This window comes from Thunnus thynnus, chromosome 4 (genome assembly GCF_963924715.1).
Source record: "Thunnus thynnus chromosome 4, fThuThy2.1, whole genome shotgun sequence".
In the NCBI taxonomy this organism is placed as follows: domain Eukaryota; kingdom Metazoa; phylum Chordata; class Actinopteri; order Scombriformes; family Scombridae; genus Thunnus; species Thunnus thynnus.
Genome location: NC_089520.1, coordinates 34,573,411 through 34,594,934, shown reverse-complemented (window position 1 = coordinate 34,594,934; position 21,524 = coordinate 34,573,411). Strand labels below are relative to the sequence as shown.

At 41.3% G+C, this 21,524-nt stretch overlaps 1 protein-coding gene across 3 annotated transcripts in view; it reads left to right on the top strand.

Moving 5' to 3' along the window:
* plxnb1b (plexin b1b) overlaps positions 1 to 21,524 on the top strand; it is a 116,610-nt gene that overhangs the window by 5,073 nt on the left and 90,013 nt on the right. For all 3 annotated transcript variants that reach the window (XM_067588448.1, XM_067588446.1, XM_067588447.1), the window contains one exon: positions 20,670 to 20,740. The gene's annotated coding sequence lies outside the window, so the exon portion shown is untranslated. The remainder of the gene's footprint in view (positions 1 to 20,669; positions 20,741 to 21,524) is intronic.

Sequence of the window (21,524 nt, the reverse complement as noted above, 5' to 3'; positions counted from 1 at the left end):
AGGTGTTGGAGTTTAATGGATATGGATGAATCCAAGTTACTGCACTGCTGCGGTTGTAGTCTTTTCATGGGACCTGTAGTTTTTTTCTGCACTCACAAAGTAATTGTTGTTTAACTTTAACTCCAGGAACATGATCATTTTTTCAGGAAGACAGATGAAAGAAATGCTGAATGAGAGATTGCAGAAGCTAGTGGAACAGAGGCTAGACTGTGACATCATGATTTATGCTCTCTATTGACAACTAGCTTTTCCCCAGCCTTTAAGTATGGATTTTTGTAACATCTATAGATACATTTGCCTGTAGAGATGGTCGGAGGGCACTTCATGTGAACTACCACCAGCCTTTACCCCTTAGTAGCTTTAGAATTCTGTATGCATCATTTTTCTGAATGGATTAATATGGACCAGAAACCATGAGATGAAGTCAGCCAACAGGAAATCTATGTGGCGGATATTATCTGCAACTGTCTTTTATCTTGCCCGTCGGAGAGGACAATCAACTCAAAGGGGATCAAAGTACAAGTAATTTGGAAGGACAACAGAGGTTCGACATGTGAACGCCGGCTTGCCCAGCAGGGGTCTGGGTCTCCTCTACTCCCATGGCCAGATTAAATACTCAATTTAATTATGTCACTGAGCATTAAGTCAGTAACCTTATCAGAAGGGTCTGGCTGTTTAATGGGGCTTTGTGAACCAACAGATGCACCAAGATTAGTGACAATATGCTGGTGGTGCAAACCCTGAGCAGAGGGATAAAAGACAGGCACGGAATCTGATACGATGTGCCCCTCCTGCTAGATACCACCACCACGCTGTAGGAGACCTCAAGATAGCAGACATTAAATATAGCCTCATCTGAGAACAGTACACTATATCTCTAAGTGCCTGGACACCGACAGGGCAGTGGGAAAATGATTTCAAGATCTTTTTAATGAATCATTAAGTAAAATCCTTTGACATACTGTACATGTGTTCTTTGCTGCATGACATATTCATGCACTGATGATGATGCAAATTTGTACATGAAAACTCAGAGTGGGTGTAGAATTTCAAGCTAATTAAAGAAATCCCCCGAAGTCATATCACCATGAATATCTGATGGTTTACCGTCTTTCCTGGCTTCTGTGTCGGCCCGTATGAGGAGTGCTGCTGTGCCCGGAGCCCGGACTTGACTGTTTGTCCTCTCCAGTAACTGCTAGTCACATTTGGATCCTCACAGATTTCCCTGCATATTGCTTACAGTGAACTTTATGACTCTAAGCCTTAAGCTGGACAGCTCCTGTCTTTCCGTGTCCATTATCTGAATCAGCAAAGCCTTAATTTTTTTTTTTTTTTGCAGCGGAGGATTTTCTTTGATAACAAGAATAGTGATAACACTCCCCAGGATTCTCCGAGGATTTAATTAGACAGGATAGCCTGTTAATTATTCAGATATGTAAATGGAGACCCAGATACATTCAGTGCCGTGGAATGTAAAATAGATTTGAGTGTTGAAATCTCTTTGAAGCAGCAAGCGAAGTGCTCTGTAAGAGTGTGAATTATTAACCCCTACAAGGTACGCTGCATGCTTCTACCGCATGCAGCTCATGGTGTGTGTGTGTGCGCTCACAATTGTTCCCTCATGAATGAAGCTGGTGTGTTTGCCTAAGGTCAGTGTTGAAGCACGAGTACACGTGATGTGTTTAGACAAGCAGTGCGCCACCTGGGCTTGGCAGCTCAAGCTCAGGTGGCTGAGAACTATTAAAAAAAAACCTCTTAATCATTAATATTAATTCAAGGTTTGGTGTATACTTTGGTTTTTGGGTCACAGTTCGATATGTTTTCAGTACAGGAGGAAAAAAACATTTTGGTCTTTTATTTTGAAAAATGTAAACATCCAACAATGTCTCATTACTGACACAGTTATTGTGTCACAGTTTAGTTGTGCTGCAGTGGAAACTATAACAGTTGTGCTAAAGTGGAAAAAGAAAACAAGCCCATAATAAGAGAACTTTAAAGAGTGCAATGGCAAATTGACAACTCCTTTGTAAGGTTTTCAAAATCAATATTTGAAATAAAAGTGCAAGAACTGTGTAGAGAAATAAATATCTAGATGAGTGGCTGTTTGAGTCAGGAGGGCAGTGGCGCGGCTCCCTCCAGCCACAACCACAGGCTCTGCTGTGGCCTGATGAAAATGCACCTTACCAGGCATGCCACCGATTCACGGGTGGGACACACTCTGTTTGCCTGCTATGAGTATCTGGATGAAACCGTTTGTGTGTCCCTGTGTGAGCTGGGACTGTGTTGTCTGGTGCGGTTCACTCTCAAAGTGGAAGTGCTTTCTAACGGTCGCTGTTGGACAGCTAGCTGGCCGGCTAATGTGTCAGCTAGCTGGTCAGTCACTCAGCCAGTGGATGCGCTGTAAACTGTCTCCATATTTAAAAGAAAAGTTGTCAATGTGTCAGGTTGACAGGTATTTCTGTTGTTGTTAGCTGTCCAGGTCCAGTCTGAATAGGTAGCTATTTAAATATTCCATGGTTAGCCTCCTGCTAGCGTCAGGTTCATAATACTTTAAGGACAATACTTCAAGCTAGGTAGCCACCTAGCATGAAGCTGTCATAGCTGAAGGCTGAATGAGCACCTCTACATAAAGGACATCAATTCTTCTTTCTCTGTGTTTTACTTTGTTAGTATGTGAAAAAACTACCAGGAATCACTGCTGTTTAGCAACTTTATACTGTTAACTCTACACCAGTGGTGGAAAGTAACTAAGTACATGTATTTAACATTGGACTATGGAATCTGGATCGGTACATGGATCGGTAACGTCAGTCTGATTATCTGATGAGTGAATTACGTCAGTATCAGCACCCGATACTGATATTGAATCGGATCAGTCCTAACTCTAGAGCCCTGTGATTTCCACGATGCGGAAAACAGAGACAGAATCGCAGAATTTGATAATAAAAGTGAAATCAACCGTAAAATGTGGAATATGCTTAAATTTGGATGCAATCTATAAAAATCAGGGTTTTCCCTACCCTTATAGGTGTTTATTCACAGCGCCTAAGCCAAATGAACAGAAAAAACTATTCAGAGATACAGTGTTTTGGTGTCATTTATGGGCACGCTGCTGCAGTTTCTGACCTCTGTCTGTGTGTCTGTGTTTCACACAGTTTCACACAGACACACAGTCATGTTGAACAGACCCTCTGAGACGGTTAAGTAAACCAAAAAACTGAGGAATTCAACACTAACAGCTAAATTTAGAGCAGAGCAATATCCAAACAACTACTATGAGTCAGGAGAACAACTATTCTGTAAGTTTTGCCAACATACGAATGTGAAGCTCAGATGTGAAACACTTAAAAGGAAAGAATGTTTTGTTTTATAACTGTATTGAAGCTCATTCTTTCATAAAAAATAGTGCAATGTTGTGTTCCATCAAATTCATTGATATTCATTAAATTTAGAATATTTTCTTATTGAATAGTTGAAATGTTATTCATCCACCACATGATTAGACTCTTTCTCATGACAAAATGTGCTTAAATTGTAAAACACAGAATTCCAAACAATTTTAATGGAAAACACGGAATCTGGAAATTCTTTAGGGTAATCGGCATTTAGAGCCACGTGCCTGAAAAAAAACATGATTTCTCAAAAAACAAAGTTGAAATCTTTAGTACTGATGGCCATAACAGAAGCCTATAGCATAGTGAAATTATACAGGAGACTCCTCGATGATATCATTAAAGGAAAACTTTGAAATTACAGTTGGGAAAAAATACTTCCAGAATCAGCTGATCCTTCCATGTTATTACTGTATCCTACCACAAGGCATTTATCATGATCTGATCTGTTTTCCAGCATATATTATCTCTCTCTCTCTCTCTCTCTCTCTCTCACTCACATCCCTCTACGCCCTCTATGCATCACTCTCTCTGGCAAACACCAAGCCATTTCATCCTTTCCTTTCCTTTGCACAATTCATCTTTTCTAACTCAACACTTGACACCTTCCGCAGCTCTCATTTTCTCAGTATTCCCTTGCGTCTGCATTCATGCCTAACCACGCTCCTGTATCATTTCCCATCTGTCTGTGGAGTTGAAGCAGCCGTTTGTAGAAGGCCCTCAGAGAAAGAGGCCCAGCTAGTGAGATAGGGTGACATGGATGAGAAGGGCTTTGTCACTGAGCTTGCAATGAGAAGATGAGACCTGAGGGTGGAGGGAGTACGGAACACACACACAAACATGCACACATCCTTGTTATCCTGTCCTTATGAGGTCCTTCACATGAAAACAGGAATTCCTTTACTCATAACCTGAGCTTTAATCCTCTCTACTGTCTTAAATCACAGCCTAATCTAAATCAAATCCAAATAGAGTCTAATTATAAACCTGGATGAATGTGGACGTGGAAATTTCTTAACAGGAAACTCTGTCTGGGAAGGGTTGGTAAATGATTTTGATATCTGTGCTGAACGACAACGGACTTTCTCCACATTATGGCAAAATGTATATGAAAAACAAGACAGGACACATCTGGTCAGAATAAATAAACAAGACCAAGACTCTATTGACACAGGTTGCTACTCATGAAAGGGGTTTTGATACTCAGTCTCATTGCTGTCCTGTTGTCAGTGTCACACTGCTGATATACTGTAGCTATCAACTTCACTATCTCCTACGTGTGTCCAGATAAAAACAACAGCTCCTCTGCAGCAGACTGCATCTTTGTTCTGACTCATAACTAAGCAAACTAACAGTGGGGAATATCCAGACACTAATAACAATTATTTCTGCAATTATACAAGAGAGATTGCTGGAGAAATGAATGCTACAATCTCATCAGGAGCAGAAACAGGACCGCAGCACACATAGTCGGCTACATCAGTATGAAACTGTATTGCAAAGGCACAGTTCACCATGGAAACGTTTGCAATTACTGAAAGAAGCAACTCTAATCTGTTAAGTAAATTGTTAAAGAAAAAACCTCATGCATCAACAGGGGTGGATTTAGTGATTTGGGGAAGTAAAGAAACAACGTTTTGATTTTGGGATGGTTTACATTCACTTCAGGATGGTCAAAATCGTTTTTTGGGACGGTGGTGAAAAAAGTTAGTGTGGTGCCCTGGGACCTGGACATCTTCATCTGTCCAACAAGTGTTCTCCGTTTTATAAAATAGTCCTTCTTGGTATGTCGTGACAACATATTACTGCTAGCAGCCCCTGAAGGTACCTGGAACTTGCATTTAGTATCACCTCCCAAGCAAGGATTGAAATTTAGTTCCAGGAACTCGTCCCTCAAAGCTGGTGGTGAGCAGAGGAAACAAAAGCAGAATCTGTGACAATGGTTTTATGTTACGTTATATTGCTTTAAGTTCCTGAAGTGGAAAAGGCCTGTTTGACAGCATGGCACAGCGCTGCACATGGGTCCATGTGAAAAGCTGCCAATAGAACCCCACCCCACAAAAACATCCTCCCTCCCAAGGTCTAAAACTCCCAACTAGTTCTCGCATATAGTCCATGAACACACCTCACACATGCACGCACACACACACATTTTCCATCCACTTTGGGGTGTACTGCGCATGTTCTAGCTTTCTGAAAACCAATCCAGAATGTGTAAACAACTTGGCAGTAGACAAAATAAACTGGGTTTTGTTGGTTGTTTGTTGGTGTTTTGCATTTTCTGTTACTGTCTGCACCTGCACATTCCTGTGCACGCTCCACAGAGATGCATGGAAATGCTAGAATGCTTTTTGCATGCAGTTTGCATTTTTTTTTTTGCATGTGTTGTTATAAGAATTTTGCTTGCAGACACTTTTTGGTCTTCTTGGGCTTTACAGCTTTGAAAAGGGTGGTCTGCAGGTCTTATACCCCCCTCCTCCTGCTCTCTGCATGGGGGAAAGAGGGAAAGTGGCCCTGCCTCCTTTGTTTCTTTTGTTGAAAAGGAGGCTGAAAAGACCAGCCAACCAGAGAGGGGCATTATGAGGAAAAAGTGGGGGTTAGAGAGGTGAAGGCGTACCTCCAGAAGAGAGGACAGAGGAGGAAAGGGGGAGGAGAAGGAGAGGAGGAGGAGGAGGTGTGTCTTCTCCCCTGTCTGTCAGTTAGAAAACAGCTGGTGTTGACTGTAGACTCCTTCTCTGTCTCCTTAGAGGAAGGACAGGTGAGTGGGTGTGGCTGAAGAGGGAGTGTCCACCATCTGGAGGATAACCTCAAGCGTCCAGGCTGTGGCATCCAAACAACTCTTCTGAAAATAAACTTTGTGAAGTTACCTTGACAGTCAATCAAGCATTTGTGGAAGCATGTAAATTGTGAAACTTGAAGATTTAAGGACTGGTAATCAGTGTGAAATCTCTTTTTTGTTCTTGCTGAATTGTTCTTTGCATCGCATGGCTGCAGTAAGACAGGTGGCCATTCATTCTGGCTTATGATTTGAAAAGAATGGACTTACAAGCGCGCTTGAAATTGAATATCAGCTACATGACGTCAGACGGCTAGCTTTGGCTTTTGACTCCAGAGGCAACAATACAAGAAGCATCTGCTGTGGTGACACTTGCCGGCTTTTCTTTCTCACTTCATGCGAGTGTGTGCGTGTGTGTGTGTGGCTTTTCGTAGCACACAGACAAGCGTGAAAAGCCGCATTTTCAAATACCGACAGCCGACTGTTGCCAAGTGGCAACCATGAAAGCTCTTGGAGAACAGTGAGTGCTCAGTTTCCCAAGAAACGCCCTTTTTGTCAAGACAGCTCCTCCTAAATCGACCCCCCCCCCCCCTCCGCCTTAACTCCCTTTAAACGCTCTGGGGGGAGGGACCCTCTGTCCTGGGAAAAGGGGGGTTGCTATGGAAAGCTAAAGGCAAATGTTGGATAGGCGTGTTAAAAGTTCAGGACCTTGGCCAACTGCTGGAGGACTCAAGTACAGAACAATGTTCCTGGGATGTCTGAAGCTACCTTACCTACTTGTAGGTATGCAAGTAGAATATCACTACTCCTGGCTGAAAAGAAGCCTTACCCTTTCAAATGATATAGTGGGCTTTAAAATGGTCTCATAAGCAGTGATCATAAATTTTTCTCAGCCCATAGTCAGCCATGTGAAGTTAAAAAAAAACAACATCAAAATTGTTAGTCAAGAAGATGTGAATACCCTCAATTTGGCATTACAACAGCATTTTTACATGCATCAGGTTTATTTAACTTTGTAATAATTTAAGTATCAGTCAATCTGTTGAATTGTGAGATGTGGCTAAAAGCTGCAGAAGAAGCTAGTAAGTAGACCTTGAGTTAAGATTATTTAGTCAAACTAAAGGTATTCAGTTTGCAGAGATATGAAACGGAGAAAAGCAGCAAGTCTTTACATGTTAGAAGCTGCAACCAGTAAATGTTTGGTATTCTCAACTTTGACAAATGGGTTAAAGAAGGATCAAAATCTGATCAACTAACAGACTAATAAGTTTACTATGTAATTGAATCATTGCTATTGTTATCATAAGTCTACTGGAGATACCGGTCACCTCCTTTTATTGCATTTCAATGTCACTCGTCATTTACAGAGCATTATTTTTACAACCTGCCTATCATGTGTCTTCTTACCGTGACACTTCCTGTTGGTTCACACTCCCACAGAGGTCAGGGGTCACGGGGCTCTGTTATCCTTGCACTGACACCATACTCCCTCAGTAGGGCTTTTTTTTTTTTTTTTTTCCTTCCCACTGAAGCTTTAAACAGCACTGAGGTACTCTTGAGTTGTGTTGAGATGTTTATATGAATATGTGACTGCGTCTGAACGCCCTGCCAGCCCGCTGCGTTCCCTGGCAACCTTTGCCACTCGCTGCTAAGCTGAGCTGTGGCACTCAGTGTGGCAGTATACAGGGTGCACTGTTGCCCTCACTGGGTTGGATTTACAAGGCTTTGATTTGGACATTCCTTAAGCTGATCTGAAATTTTGGTTCCTTTCCTCACTTACTATACTGTAATCCTGGTGAATAAAATGAGAAGCGCGCTGCGTGACTAATTCACAGTCCAGAACATGTGCCGTGTTGTCTGCACATGGAAAGCACTGGGCTGGTGGTTGTGTAAAAGTTGTAATCGTTTGGCTTACAACATACTAGACTTCTGTGTGTATACCGATGAGTCTCGAGGCAGCTTTCATAAATAACACTCTCTTCATGTTATTAATGGAGAGCTTAAGGGTTTTTTTTTCTTGCTTACCAGGAATAATCTTTTCCACCCGCTCCACCTCAGTCGCTTTAATCTGGCTGCAAATGAACTAGGCCTCTGTTTCCAGGGTTATGGAGCACTTTGAGAGGGGGGCGGGTGTGAGTGTGTGTGTGTTGTTTGCCCCACATCCTAGTTTCATGTAACTCAAACAGCAGTTCACTACTGACATTTGTAGTTGTTCCATGAGCGCAGATATGCAAGAAAATCTAGTTGCTGCATGTCCAGTCTGTCCATACCAAACTGTTTTAAAGGTCTCGTTGCTCCAAAAGACATGACGGCAACTGAGCTTTAAATAAAAGCTTTATAACACATCAGACACTGATAAGAGTGTAGTTTGGATCAAACAAAGACTAACTGATATGGCCGTCCTTATCTTTACCACCTGTTCTGCCTTCTTTAGTAAGCTCTTCCTCTCTATGCTATTTGGTTTCTGCCGTGTCTTTGTGTGTGGGACGTAGCTGAATTATTAGCATAGAGTAACATAGTCCGGAGTCATAAAAGTTGGGATATTTTCTACCGTTTAAATAATCTTTTTCACTTAAATTCTCTCTAATGTCTAATTCACTATATTTTGCTTTGTTGCTGCTGTTGCACCAAATGTCCCTAAAGACATGTGTTCCATCTCATGTCATGTTAGCATGCAGGATATGAATGTGCAGAGATCAAACCTATAAAGCCGAAATCCATTTCAGTTTCATTGGGATTTTCTGTCGTTTGATGTGCAACATTTGATGGAACTAGTGTAGTCGGGTTCAGTTTGAAATTTCAAATGTATGAACTTTAGTTTGAACATGGCGTCAGTCCAACCATCCAGACCAGTCACCCACCTAAGCATTTTTTCCAGTCTAGCTAATGGAAACAGTTCATCTTAAATGCGTTACTTTTATTTGTATTTATTTGTTTTGTTTAAAGTTGTTTTCTTCCTTTTCTTAATCGTTTCTGTCTTCCCGTGTTGTCCTGTTGGCAGATAGTCAGTATCACTCCGTCAGCCATTAACATTCCTTCTACTGAAACCTCAACACAAACCAAGTCCTCACACCTGTAGGTATCCTGCCCATAAAGCTGGAACCTCTAGGGCAGGTACAGATGCCCAGTGGACTGATATATTATAAAAACGTTATTTTATTGTCATTTATCTTAGACATAACAAGCTATTCTTATTTGAATGTGAAAGGTTTTCTGTTTTGAATGAATAATTTGTCTGTGCAGGTCAAAATACTTTAATGCATATAACGTAGAAAAGCAGCAGCATTTACAAAAACTTGTTTAAACCTGAGTCAACGCTTAACTCAACTTGCGCCTTGTTTCCACGGGGGAATGGCTGCGTCGTGTTCCATCTGTGACATGGTTTGGTTCCATCTTCCAGACCACTTCATACCCCACTGGGAGTGTTTCAGAAGCAGATCGTTTAGGTCCGACAGCAGCAGAGAGACTAGAGCCACCCTTCTCCCTTCTACCTGGAGAGGAAGCCAGGGAGCAAGGCAGTCATGGCAGCAGTGGTGTCATAAAATCTTGGGATTTTCCACTTCCAAGATGAACCTCTCGTTGTCCATGGTGAGAAATCAACTCTGACCGGTTGACTTCTGGCCTGGTGCCACTAGTTTTAATGTAATGTTGATGTAGCGATGTGATATACGATCAGGAATCTGCACAGGGTGTTTTATTTGGAAAACTGACCAGATGCTCTATGCCGTTCCTGTGTCTGACTGGATCTGCTCTGTGCAGATGCGTGATGCAGCTTCCATCAAAAATAGACTGGGCGCATATGTCGGAGCGTCTTCTGGGATGCTCCTAAAACACGCCGTAACGTGTCTGGTGGGATCACAAGCATTGACTAGAGTGGCTGTGATCAGCTCGTTGGCCGCATTGCAGCCGGGAATGCAGTGCAGACGTGCCCCAGTGGAATCAAGCTGTTACAGTAAAGATTTCAAGGACTGGCTGATGGGGGGAAAAAAAAAGCAAAAGTGAAAATGTTCAGCCAAAATATAACGGAATTTGATGGTATTTGTCTGAATTTCCTGGTTAGTGTTGCACAAATCCACAGAGGTAATAAAACAGTGTCTGCAGGCTAACAGGCACACACCAACAGCTGAGAACTAAACACATGCTACTGCAATAAAATAAAAAAAAAAATCATTACTGTTGGCTGAAATAAACTCTGTTTTGCATCCCTACAATCATTTAGTCTCTGAGTGTAGCAGGACTTTAAGTGTTGGTGGTTTCCCTCATGCTTTACTCAGCAGGAGCGATGATCAGCGAAGGGAGCCGTAAAAGTTTTGTAGCACAAACTGCCCCTCCTGTTCAAATATTACTGCTGTGTTTTACACAAACACATTAGACATTGTTTCCACAGGAGTAGCTCACACTGATTGTTCATGATGTGCTTTAACTTCTCACTTTTTTTTGTGAATGAGCTGTTGTTACAGTCACCGGCACATTGTCTACCATCGTTACCATGGTTTCATACAGGTCTGTTGTGTTTTGTCTTGGGGTGAGCAGTAGTAGAGGGTGGTCTTCTCTAATTTTGTAGCGTGTACTTATCTATCTATTTCTTACACTTTTTTACACATAGACCTTGTCTTTAAGGAAATGAGTGTAATGGGTCACCAAACATAGAACATAGTAGAACAGTAGAACATACCAGAACAGGTATGTAAGCTGTAAACTGCCCTTCTCACAAATTATAGCTTCTCCAACACCCCTAAAAACCCAGAATTGCATTGTTGCTCCTGTTAATCAAAACCTCCCTGACCGATTCATCCAAAACTCTTTTTACATTAAACAGGTCTTGTGATGTAATGCAACATGTTACTGAGAATGTAGTCGCACAAAAGCAGCACTCAAACCTCTCTGCTTCTTTTCTCTAAAATTCATTTAATGTCATGTTTTGGTTTTTTTTGACCCATGTGTTATCTAAATCACACACACGAGCCCTGGACAACACACTGCATTAGCACTCTTAAGTGTATTTGTTCAGCACAGATGTCCCGATGGGATCCAGCTGGAGTGGATTTTCGGTAGCAGAAACACAATGTCAGGAGCTTTTTTATATGCAACAACTCCCTCATATCAAAAACACACATGCTCCTACCATGTAGACACACAGTATGATGGTTTTTGCAGAGCTCATTCCCCCGCATTAGGGGTTAAACCGAAATATGTTAAGCCGTGAACCGAAAACAGAATGACACGTCATGCTGGGAGAGAGCATGACAGATGGACTGTAATGTGACTGAAATGTTTGTAAATCACTCCCATTCATATCATTTCATGTTTCATTTGAACATTATCATGATGATGAAATCAGACAGTATAAAACCAGTCGGGCCGGTGAAGGTGAAATCATGTGGAAAGTTCTACATCTTCATAATACTAATCCCTTGTTTTTGGCACGAGCCACAGTTTGTGTCAAAACTTGTGCTCTCGAGTGATAACTCAATCAAATCCGAACACACAGACATGACGCAAATATTTTGAGACTGAGTGCAACTTACAGCTCACGAGGATACCATCCTCTCTGATGTGCACTGCAAATAAATCTGCTTAGTGATGATAAGAAAAAAGATATTTCTCTGTACATCCATGAGTACCTTGCAAACAGGAACTATTAATAGTAATTTCACATATTTTTTAGTGCAGCCAATTTGACAAACTGTAAATAAATATTGACTAAAAAGAAGCAGAGCTCAAGTTGTGGCCCACAGCTAACTCACTGTATCCATGGCAACCTTATACTTCCTGTTTACATCACCTTATTGCATTATAGGAACTTAAGTTCCAAAACTGAGAGCATGTTTACCCCTGAAATCAAAGTAAGACAGGAAGAACAAAATCCATTAATATGAACTTTTCATGTTGTACTAATATTTTTATGGCATCACTATTGCTCAGAATCTTATATTCCTGGAACACTTTCCTCTGTGCATTCATACACATATATTTGCCCTGTGTTATAAATCAGTGAACACACAGACAAACAAACAGTAGATGGGAAGTGTTGGGGGATACAGTTGTAGGCCTGTATCGATTACACATGTTCAGTCTGCTGCTTATTGATCATAGACAACAAACTGATTACTATAATGACCTCATGACCTGCTGTCCTGCTTAGTAGAAGGCAATCAAAAGGCGATGGCCTCATTTAGATCTCATACTCTTTTAGTGTCACAGCTGCATTGTACAGACACTAATCTCTGGTACTTTTCATCCACAATTTTTTTTGCTTTTCAAATCTTTGAATAGAACTTGATGCAGAGATCCAGAGCTTCAAGAAGTCTTCAAGTCACTTTTGTCCAAATGCATTACTTTAAACCCAAATCATTTTCACAGTGAGAGAGGCAGCATTAGCAGCTCATGAAGCAATCACTTCCTGAGTGGATTTTATTTGACGGGAAAAGCTGATTACAGGTATGGACGGCTAAAGATGTGAGCAATCCTCTCAGGAAGTGGAGCGTAATCTCACCACGAGTCTGCTCATCCTGTTGGTGTTTTTGCATTAAGTGATCAAGTCTAGAACATCCTTTTACTCTGTAACTAAACTTTGTATTCTGCTCAAAATGAGCAAACATGCAGACACTTACAGATCAATTGCTACTTGGATGGTATTTGATAACACTGAAGGGGTGGGACATGATTTTTTTTTTTTGTTATGTCATTTGTTACATTTTATAAAAGAAAATGACACAATTACAAAAATATAAAGAAAAACTGGTTGTTAACTGTAGTTCTAAATAGTTAAAGGTTGAGGCTGGATTTATGTTATCATTCTCTTATTGTCAAAAACATCTCATCAAAACCAATCAGAGCTGCAAAAATGAGTTCATTAATCAATAAGTTGCCAACTATTAATTTAAACTATTTAGATAATTGATTAACCCATCTTAAAAAACAAGTCCCATAATGTCTTAAAAAGCGCAGTAGTTTCCTAAAACAACTGGGCACTGTAGTTGTCAGTAAATGTTACTCAAGCAGGAGGAAACGGTGAATTTGTCGGGAACTATTTTCAGCGGCGGATTAATACACATTTGCTGCTCTAGTGAGCATTCCTGGCAGCAGAACAGTGTGTGTCGAATTGTGTCAAAATAAACTACAAGTCTGTGGTTTCTGTGTCCACTGAAAAACCTGGCAGTGCTTTGGCTCCTAAACAATCTAGTATTTTTACCACTACGGACAGTGTGGAGCCGAACTTTAACACTGAATCCGAGTGGCTCTCTGTGTGACTGACATTTCATCAGAATTGGAGATGTTGAAATCCAACAGGAGTGTTGGTGGCTGTCTTGCAGTGGTTGCCTCTCCTGATTGAAAGTAGTGGAAACACTGCATGTACATGATGTGATTTTCTTCCCATAATTTGAAAGAAATGGAAATTAAACAACCATGCCCCGCAGTAAATTAGGCGTCCAGCCCAGCTTCATGTTTCCAAATCAGACAGATTAAGATGCAAGTCATCTATGGGTGAATTTACAGAACAGGAACAATTTTATATTTCCAGTTTAAAACACCTTATTGTTATGTGGTGATGGAGAATAGAAGAAATTTGAACCTTTGATCCTTTTGCAAGTGTTTTAAATTATAAAAATTATTGACAATGTTGCTCCGTGGAACTGATTTGTCCCAGTTTTGTGGAAAGGGTCTGGCCTGTGTTGAACAGCTGGTCTAAATACTGTAGGCTTCATTGGTTTGGCACAGTGGCAGAGGGGGGATATCCTCATTGATTGCCCTGGGCCTCTGCCGCTGTTGCTGCACATCCGATTTATCATCGAGCGCCATCTGATAGCAAAAGAACAAGTTCACACTTAATCGGCGCTCAATGTTGTGTGAAATTCAAGAAGAATTCCTGCAACACGGCTTCTGATGCTACAGGTGAAGATTCGTCTGGCTGCTTTTGACAATTTAAGCATGACATCATCATCATCAACAAATTGACTGTCAGTGGTTGCAGGCTACATGCCGACACAAACCTGCTGTCTGCCGCCTCTAAATCAGACTGACTCAGAGTACTGTTGTGGTCTTTGGCTTTCTGTGAGCTCCACAGATGTGTGTGGAAGTGCCTGACAGGCGTGGCAGGGACACACCAGACTATGAAGCCTGGGGAGAGAGGGAGAGAGAGAGAGTGAAAACATGAGCAGTGAGATGGAAGCAGAGGTTGTAGCCAGAGGGAGTGTGACTCTTTTCACTGATACAACCTTCATACAGGAGATAGGTGTCCAACATTTGAGTCATTCGTACACAGACTGAACCGTAACGACAAGAGGATTCACCTATGACAGCAGAGACTTCAGTCTGCAGCTGCAGTTATGCTGAAACATGCAATTAAATGAAATTAAATCATGTAATTAGTAAATGCAGTTAAGTTCGCCTCAGTTCTTGTCTCTGTGACCCGCACAAACGTCTCTTAAAAATCCCTTCACTGTCTTCCTGTTCCTTTTTAAACGTGTCAGGAAGTTTTTAAACCTCAGCAACAGTAATTCCCTTTTTATAATAGTAAAGCCTGACACGAGGATGGCCTGCTGTCCAGTGGGAGCAGGAGGAAGGGTCACAATGTCAGATGATGTGCATCGACCCATTCAGTTCAACCACCGGTGTGAGATTAACCTGTATCTCCGAGTCATTCTGACAGGACTATCAGAGCTACTGAGAAACACAACCCATGTATTTTACACATTATAAAATCTTAACCAATTAAGAAAGAAATGTCTGGAAAAGGGGACTTCAAAGCTTAATTCAATTCATAATTTATTACAACTTGGGTCATATTTTTGGAAGTTTAGGTCATCATTTCCATCAGTAATGATAACATTGCACAAAAGAGGTCCAAAGGGGCAAAGGCAGCTCTTGCTATGCAGCTTATTAGAGAGAATTTTTATGTCTATCCAAACAGTAGAAGTGCTCGAGCTGTGAGTCACTCGCCATTGTTTATGCAGAAAATGGATGAGACTTCTGGAACCATGAGCAGCCCAATAGCTTCACGTTTACTTTCAATTTGAACTCCAAATCAAGTGGTTTAGATATTCTATCTTACCCTGTCTGACTTCATTACAGTGATATCTCTGTGTTCCCACATCTGAAAAATTGGTTTTGTCAGTACAATATTATTATAACGGAGATAAATGATGGCAAAACCCCACAAAAAAATAAGATCCAAGTTGTAATAAAAGAATTATCCTTTAAAGTGGGAAACAAATTAAACCTCTATATTCCACTTGTACCCTCTGCCTGTTTTCATAGACGTTAATGATTCAAAGAATGAGTGAATTTAAGTTTTATTGAAGGAAACAGTGTTCTTGCAAAATGAAATGTGATTGAGGCATTAAATAAGAAGAAGTTTACTGTATATTATGGTATTAGAATGTATGTATAGAATATAAATAAGAGATAATTAACATATTTGAAGCTTTTTGTCTATGAGGAATGTTTGTCGCAAAGTAGTAAACTCATTTCTGGAGCGAGGCAGTGAGGATGAAAGGGGGGATTTCACTGAGAGTTAAAAAAGCGTTGGTAATTAAAGTAGGCAGATGAGGCGTAGCTGATGACCCTTGTGTGTGTGTTTTCCCCCCACTGACTTAAAAAAAAAATCAATCACAGCTAATACGAGTCTGGGGAACTGGCACACATGCCGTGTGTTGTTGTCAGATTACCATGATGAGTTTTATCCTTTTTTTTTTGCATGCCATTAGGAAACATGGTAGTGTAAATGAATGAATCGGTCGTAGAGACGGCGCGCTGCTCGTCATGTTCTGTGTGAGAATACAATTAGACTTAATGACCGAGCCGTCGCTGGAAAGTGCTCGTCCTCTATCTCATTAAGGCTTAGTGGGCGTTCAGACCGAAGTCAGACCTGCTTTAAAACAACACAAGTGGCTGCTGCATTGGTGGGAATGTGTTGCTTAGGTACTGGTGAGACAATGAAATACAATCCAGAAAGTCCAGTAACAGATCAATGTGTTTAAAGGTGTATCAGGCGCCAAAACACTGCAGATGGTTTATAATAGGCTACTCCCAGACAGGATCCTGCAATTCTGGAAAGTTATCACTGCAATACAGTGTTCATGTTACAAAGTAATCTTCCAGGAATGCGTTTTTTTTTTTTTTTTTGGTGGGGTAAAACTGATTTTGGAGTTGGCTGAATTTCTGCCAGATTGCTGGTCGTGTGATTGATGTGTGATTAATTGTCTGAATAATCAACAGTCTGGCTGTGGGACGATCGGTTGGATTGTTAGAAATGTTAGAAATTCTGATTGACTGTTTGCAGCTGTTCCACAATCTCATTCCCCATATACACTCTGTCAAAAGATGTGTTTTAAACTCCGCCGAGCTTGTTTTAATATTTAAGAGTGAATTTTACGTGTTGGGGTTAAAACTGTAGTCTGATTGAGGCTGTTGTGATAGATCATATTGTCTGCATCTTCCAGCCATCTGAGGTTCCATATTTTTCTTTTTCTTCTTACTTTTTGATCATAGTAGACATAGGCCATCTTCTTTGAATAACCTTTATTGGAAATATCACTGGACAAAACTGACCTGGGGTTGTATGCTTACACTCAGAGTGAGTAAAGTTTGAGTTAACACAACATACAAGACTAATAAATATGTACAGTGTCTGTCCAGCTTTAGAGGTATCAGTCGTCATTTGGATACATCTTCCCATTCCCTTGAATGAGAAAGTGTGTCTAAACCTTTGACTGGTACTGTAGATGCCTTTCATCAGTTCACTGTTAAGATTAATCCCTGTGCTTACACTTCCAATGAAAATTTCTGCTGTTTGGATCCAATGACACATTTATCCCTGGGTCTCAGGAATTCAACCATACTGTTTTTCAGTTTTGACACTGCTTTTTTTGTGGTGAGCTTTGTTGGCTTAACCTTTGTCCATTCTGAGGTGGAATGAGCAGATGTGGATTGAGGAATGAAGTAGGATGGCATCAGCTCTGTGCCAGCTAGCCTGAGAGGGCAGGGCAGGAGTTGTATTTAGACCCTGTATATATTTTCCAAGGAACAGTGAGGGGAAAAAAGCAGAAATCTCTGGTATTTAATTACAGAGCAGCTGTGGCCAAAGGCCCTGTGTCAATGGTAGTTTTAAGACCGACAGCTTAACAACCTCTGGAATGGGGGCACTGTTGGTTTTGGTGACGCTGTGTCATTTCCCTCTGTGAAAGTTTTTGATGTGTTTGGGGTATGTACATATCCCAGTTTCACTGAACAGTCAAAACTAAATGGTCAAAATAAAAAAAAATAAAAAAAAATGTGGTGCCATCATGTGAACCAGAATTCAGCACCATTGCCCAGTGGAGGGTGAAAGCTCTCACTAATTTTAGGACTTTATAATGCCTGGAAATGGCCTCTTTTTGAAGTCTGTTTTCTCACGAGAATCCCTTTTGTGAAAGTTTTAGTTGCTTTGAAGGACTCATCTGCTGTGCCTCCCTGCCTCCAGCTGTGGCACTGATATGTTTCTTTCCCAGGTTAATCTGGGCTGCTTTGGGTTGAGTCAGTCCCCTCTCTGTGCTGTCAAAAAGTTCTTGTGAATTTGGACCAGTGTACACATTTGAGAGGACTCCTGGGTGCCATGTCCCTCCCTGTAGAGTTTGTGAGGGGGTGGGTGGGGAGGGGGGGGGGGGGGGGGGGGGGGGGGATATTTGCCCGCCTTTTTTGGCGACTGACTCACTGGTTTTGGCAAGGTTGAACGAACACGCCATGTCACCAGTTGAGTCACTGTACATTTCCTAACAATGAGAAGCCTGGCTGAAATTGGCACAGTCCCATTTCATGGTCACAAAGGGAGCCATTAAGGCTTAAATGCATCCGGATTCAAGTCTCCCCCTTAACGTGAGAGAGTGCGCCTGGCTGTTGTTGTGTGAGTGCTCTTACATAAGGTTTCTTCATTTGGCCTGGCGTCAAAAGAGCCATTGGCAGAAGGACACAGCTTCACTGCCTACACTCTCCGAAAGCTGAACGTAACGACTATGTTCTCAGAGTAGATGGACTCCAGGCTCCTTGATAACTCATCTGCAGCCTGTTTGCTCAACCTGATCAACCATTGTGTCATACAGGTCAAGCTTTTATCCTTGAATAGGAAACTCACCGAGGGGAACAAACATCAGAGCAAAGACTTCAATCCTTCCTGTTCCTGTCACTTCAATCCCATCAGTCCATCAGTCTCACCCACAATTCCACCACACTGCTCTCTGCACCTTTCAACTTCAACTTGTCTTCATGCAGCTCAGCTCCAGGCCTCACCCTTTACAGTCAGGGTCAAAGATAAATGGGAACAATAAATGAGTTACTTAGTGCCAGCTTCTCACCTGAGGGAAAAGCCACAAAACAAGACGCAGCACATCCCGGCCGCAGGGCACAGGTAGGAGCTCCTGGATCAGTTGGCAGAGGGCTGTAGAGTTTAAAACCACTTGTTTTGTTTTTTTTTTACGACCTTGAGGGCGGATTGGAAAATCTCCAGGTTTGACCGAGCTTCGTCCAAGTTAGGGCGGCATTCCTAGACAATGACTGTCATTTGGATCTCCTGTGGGAAGGGAAGGATACTGCCTTTACAGCTTCAGGACACCTGTGGTGAAGGACAGGCATAAAATGAGAATTTAGCAGGGTTGCAAAGCCTGAGAAGGATTCGGGTTTCATTTCATTTCATCTCTTTCCCAAAATCAGGTCATGCAGCTTTGTAATATAGTTTAGTAAAATTCTGTCTCAGAGTGTCTGGCTGTACTATGATTAAAGCATTTAGATGATTAAATTTAAGTCTTTTTGTTCAGTTGTCCTAACTTTGAAATATTCATAAAGATAGTGGGGCGTGTATTCGTCTCTTATGTTGAATACACAGTCCAGGGCAAGAATGATTCATTTCAGCTGTAAATTAACATTTAGCCCAGATTTGATAATATTTCTACTTGTTCATGAATGGAAGTCTTTTGGGTTTTACGTCACTAAATTTATAAAAGCAAAACATTTCCTCAGTTTTAAGTTCAAGTTATCATCCATTTACATTGGTAGCCTGTTAACAATGCTATATAGATGCATGTCCTTGTATGTAAGAACACTTTGGGCTTCAGTAATTGGCTTCAACTGAGAGGAGTTAGGAACCAGGCTGCTTCGGAATAGAGATGCACTGATTGATCAGCCACCGATCAAAACCAGGGTTTTCAGCTGCTCGGCTGTAACCAGTGACTGATTGATCTATGTCACTCAGTAGCACAGACAGTACAGCCACACACACACACACACACACACACACACACACACACACACAGCATGTCATTGGTGTGGAAGTTCTTCAGCGAGAGTGAAGAAGACGTGAAGCTCACAATTGGTAATACCCGCAATAAGCTGTGGAGGAACAACCTTGAAAACCTTTGGAACAACTAATTTAATCAGACACTTAAACCATCACCCTGGTATACTTTTTATTTAGAGATTTGTTTGAGTGAGAGTGAGAGAAGGTCCTGTAACCTGGTGCTCTTTTTTATTTTGTTTATTTTGTTTTGGAGAAAATGTAAGTTATTTAAATAGTTCATGTTTTATATAAACATACAGTTGAATTTTCCATTAAAGAAGATTACAAAAATGTTTGTGTATGCTGTCAGTTATAGTTCTTAGAAAGAAAGAAAATATGTAAAGAAAGAAAAAAATCTTTCTTATTAAGTTCTTATAAAGACAAAAAATCAGAATCGGCCAAGAAAATTGCAATTGGTACATCTCTAGCTGCTAATGCTAGTGCTACCTGCCTGTGTTTCAATGCTACTGTTGCTAACTTCAACTGTTAGCGCCCACATCACCTTCTTAAATGAGTTGTGAGCATGTTATGATGACTCTGAATGCAGTGTAAAGATTTCAGGCATTTATTTCAGTGGATATCTGGGAGTTGGTAGTAAATTAGGTTAGCTAACATAGCCATCTAGCTGGAGAGGGGTGGTGTGAATGGGTGGCTGTGAATTTAACCATACCCTTGACTTCTGTATTGGGTTTCAAGTAGACATTAGTTCATTTTTGCATTCCTTTTCAGAACTTTCATTTCTTTTTAAATTCTGATGGTCTCCTAACATCCCTGGTTGTGGCTTTGAATATGTGTGGTGAAAGGGGTCATGTTTCATGTTATGCCAGGCTCTCTTCCTTGTGGCAGCCCTTTGTCAGGCTTTTAAAAGGTGACTTTTGTGGCTGCTCTTGTCTCGCCATGTTCAGCAAGGTCTTTGTTGTTTCACTGAACAAAAGCTGCCTTGTCTGTAGAACGCAGGCCCTCACCTGCGTAGCATGAATTAAGAAGTCATGGCAGGCTTTGCAAATGGTTTAAGCTCATTTTGTTGAGGAGAATTTTTCAGCCACTGGCTCCCGCTCTCATCATTTATTTCCACATTATGATTCCTCAAAGACCATTGATGTTGTACTTTGTCATTTATGCTTTTGGCTTTTAGGAGAGAAAGTTGTAAAAATGCACTTTGTGGCTTTTCTAACTGAATGTCCTCCTTCAGATTTCGACAAATCCTCGTGGGAGACATGGAGACATTGGAAATGGCAGGAAATAAGCAGTAGACTTCTACCGGTAAGTTGTCTCTATTTGTGCCAATGCTTGTACAAAAATGATTGTCATGTTCAATCATTATAAAGTGGATTTTCTTTTTTAAATATATTTTTTGGAGCATTTTATGCCTTTGTCATAGGGACAGTGGAGGGATGATAGGAGGCAAAGGGAGAGAGAGAGATGGGGGGGGTGACATGCAACAAAGGTCCGCTGCTGGATTCGAACCGCGGACGTTGCGGCCATATGAAGTGACATTGGGATCAAAAAACGGCCCTGACATTTGCAACAGACTGGCCCTATTATCAAAGCCAACACCAACCCCGCTCAAATGTTAACAGAAAAAGCTTGAGATAAAACCATACAGACTGACTAGAATGCAGAAATTTGCAACACACACTCAAACAACACACACTATAATTGCTACAGTCACTAACGTATGCCAACAGCCATTGAACACAGTCAGAGAGTGGCAGAGCGCCACAGCCACAGTATAACGTTATAATAAATATGTCTCGCCTTCATGTAGTTAACAAGCTAACTTACGAAGGAGTTTGCTTTTCTCTGCAACCTCGTCAATGACATCGTCATTCTCTGTCCGTCAGCTTGAAACTTGAAAAACAATTCCAGGTGTTTGAATTTTGGGCGCCTGAAAAAAGTCATATTGAGCAATTTCTGCCACAAGTCCAGTGTCCAAGTCTATTCTCTCTTGTTTGTTTCCCTCATTGTCTTGCTTGTCTCCTTGGTCTGGGTCTGCCACAAGTTCAATGTCTTGACTTTTCCATTGGCTACATGGAGGGGATCATGG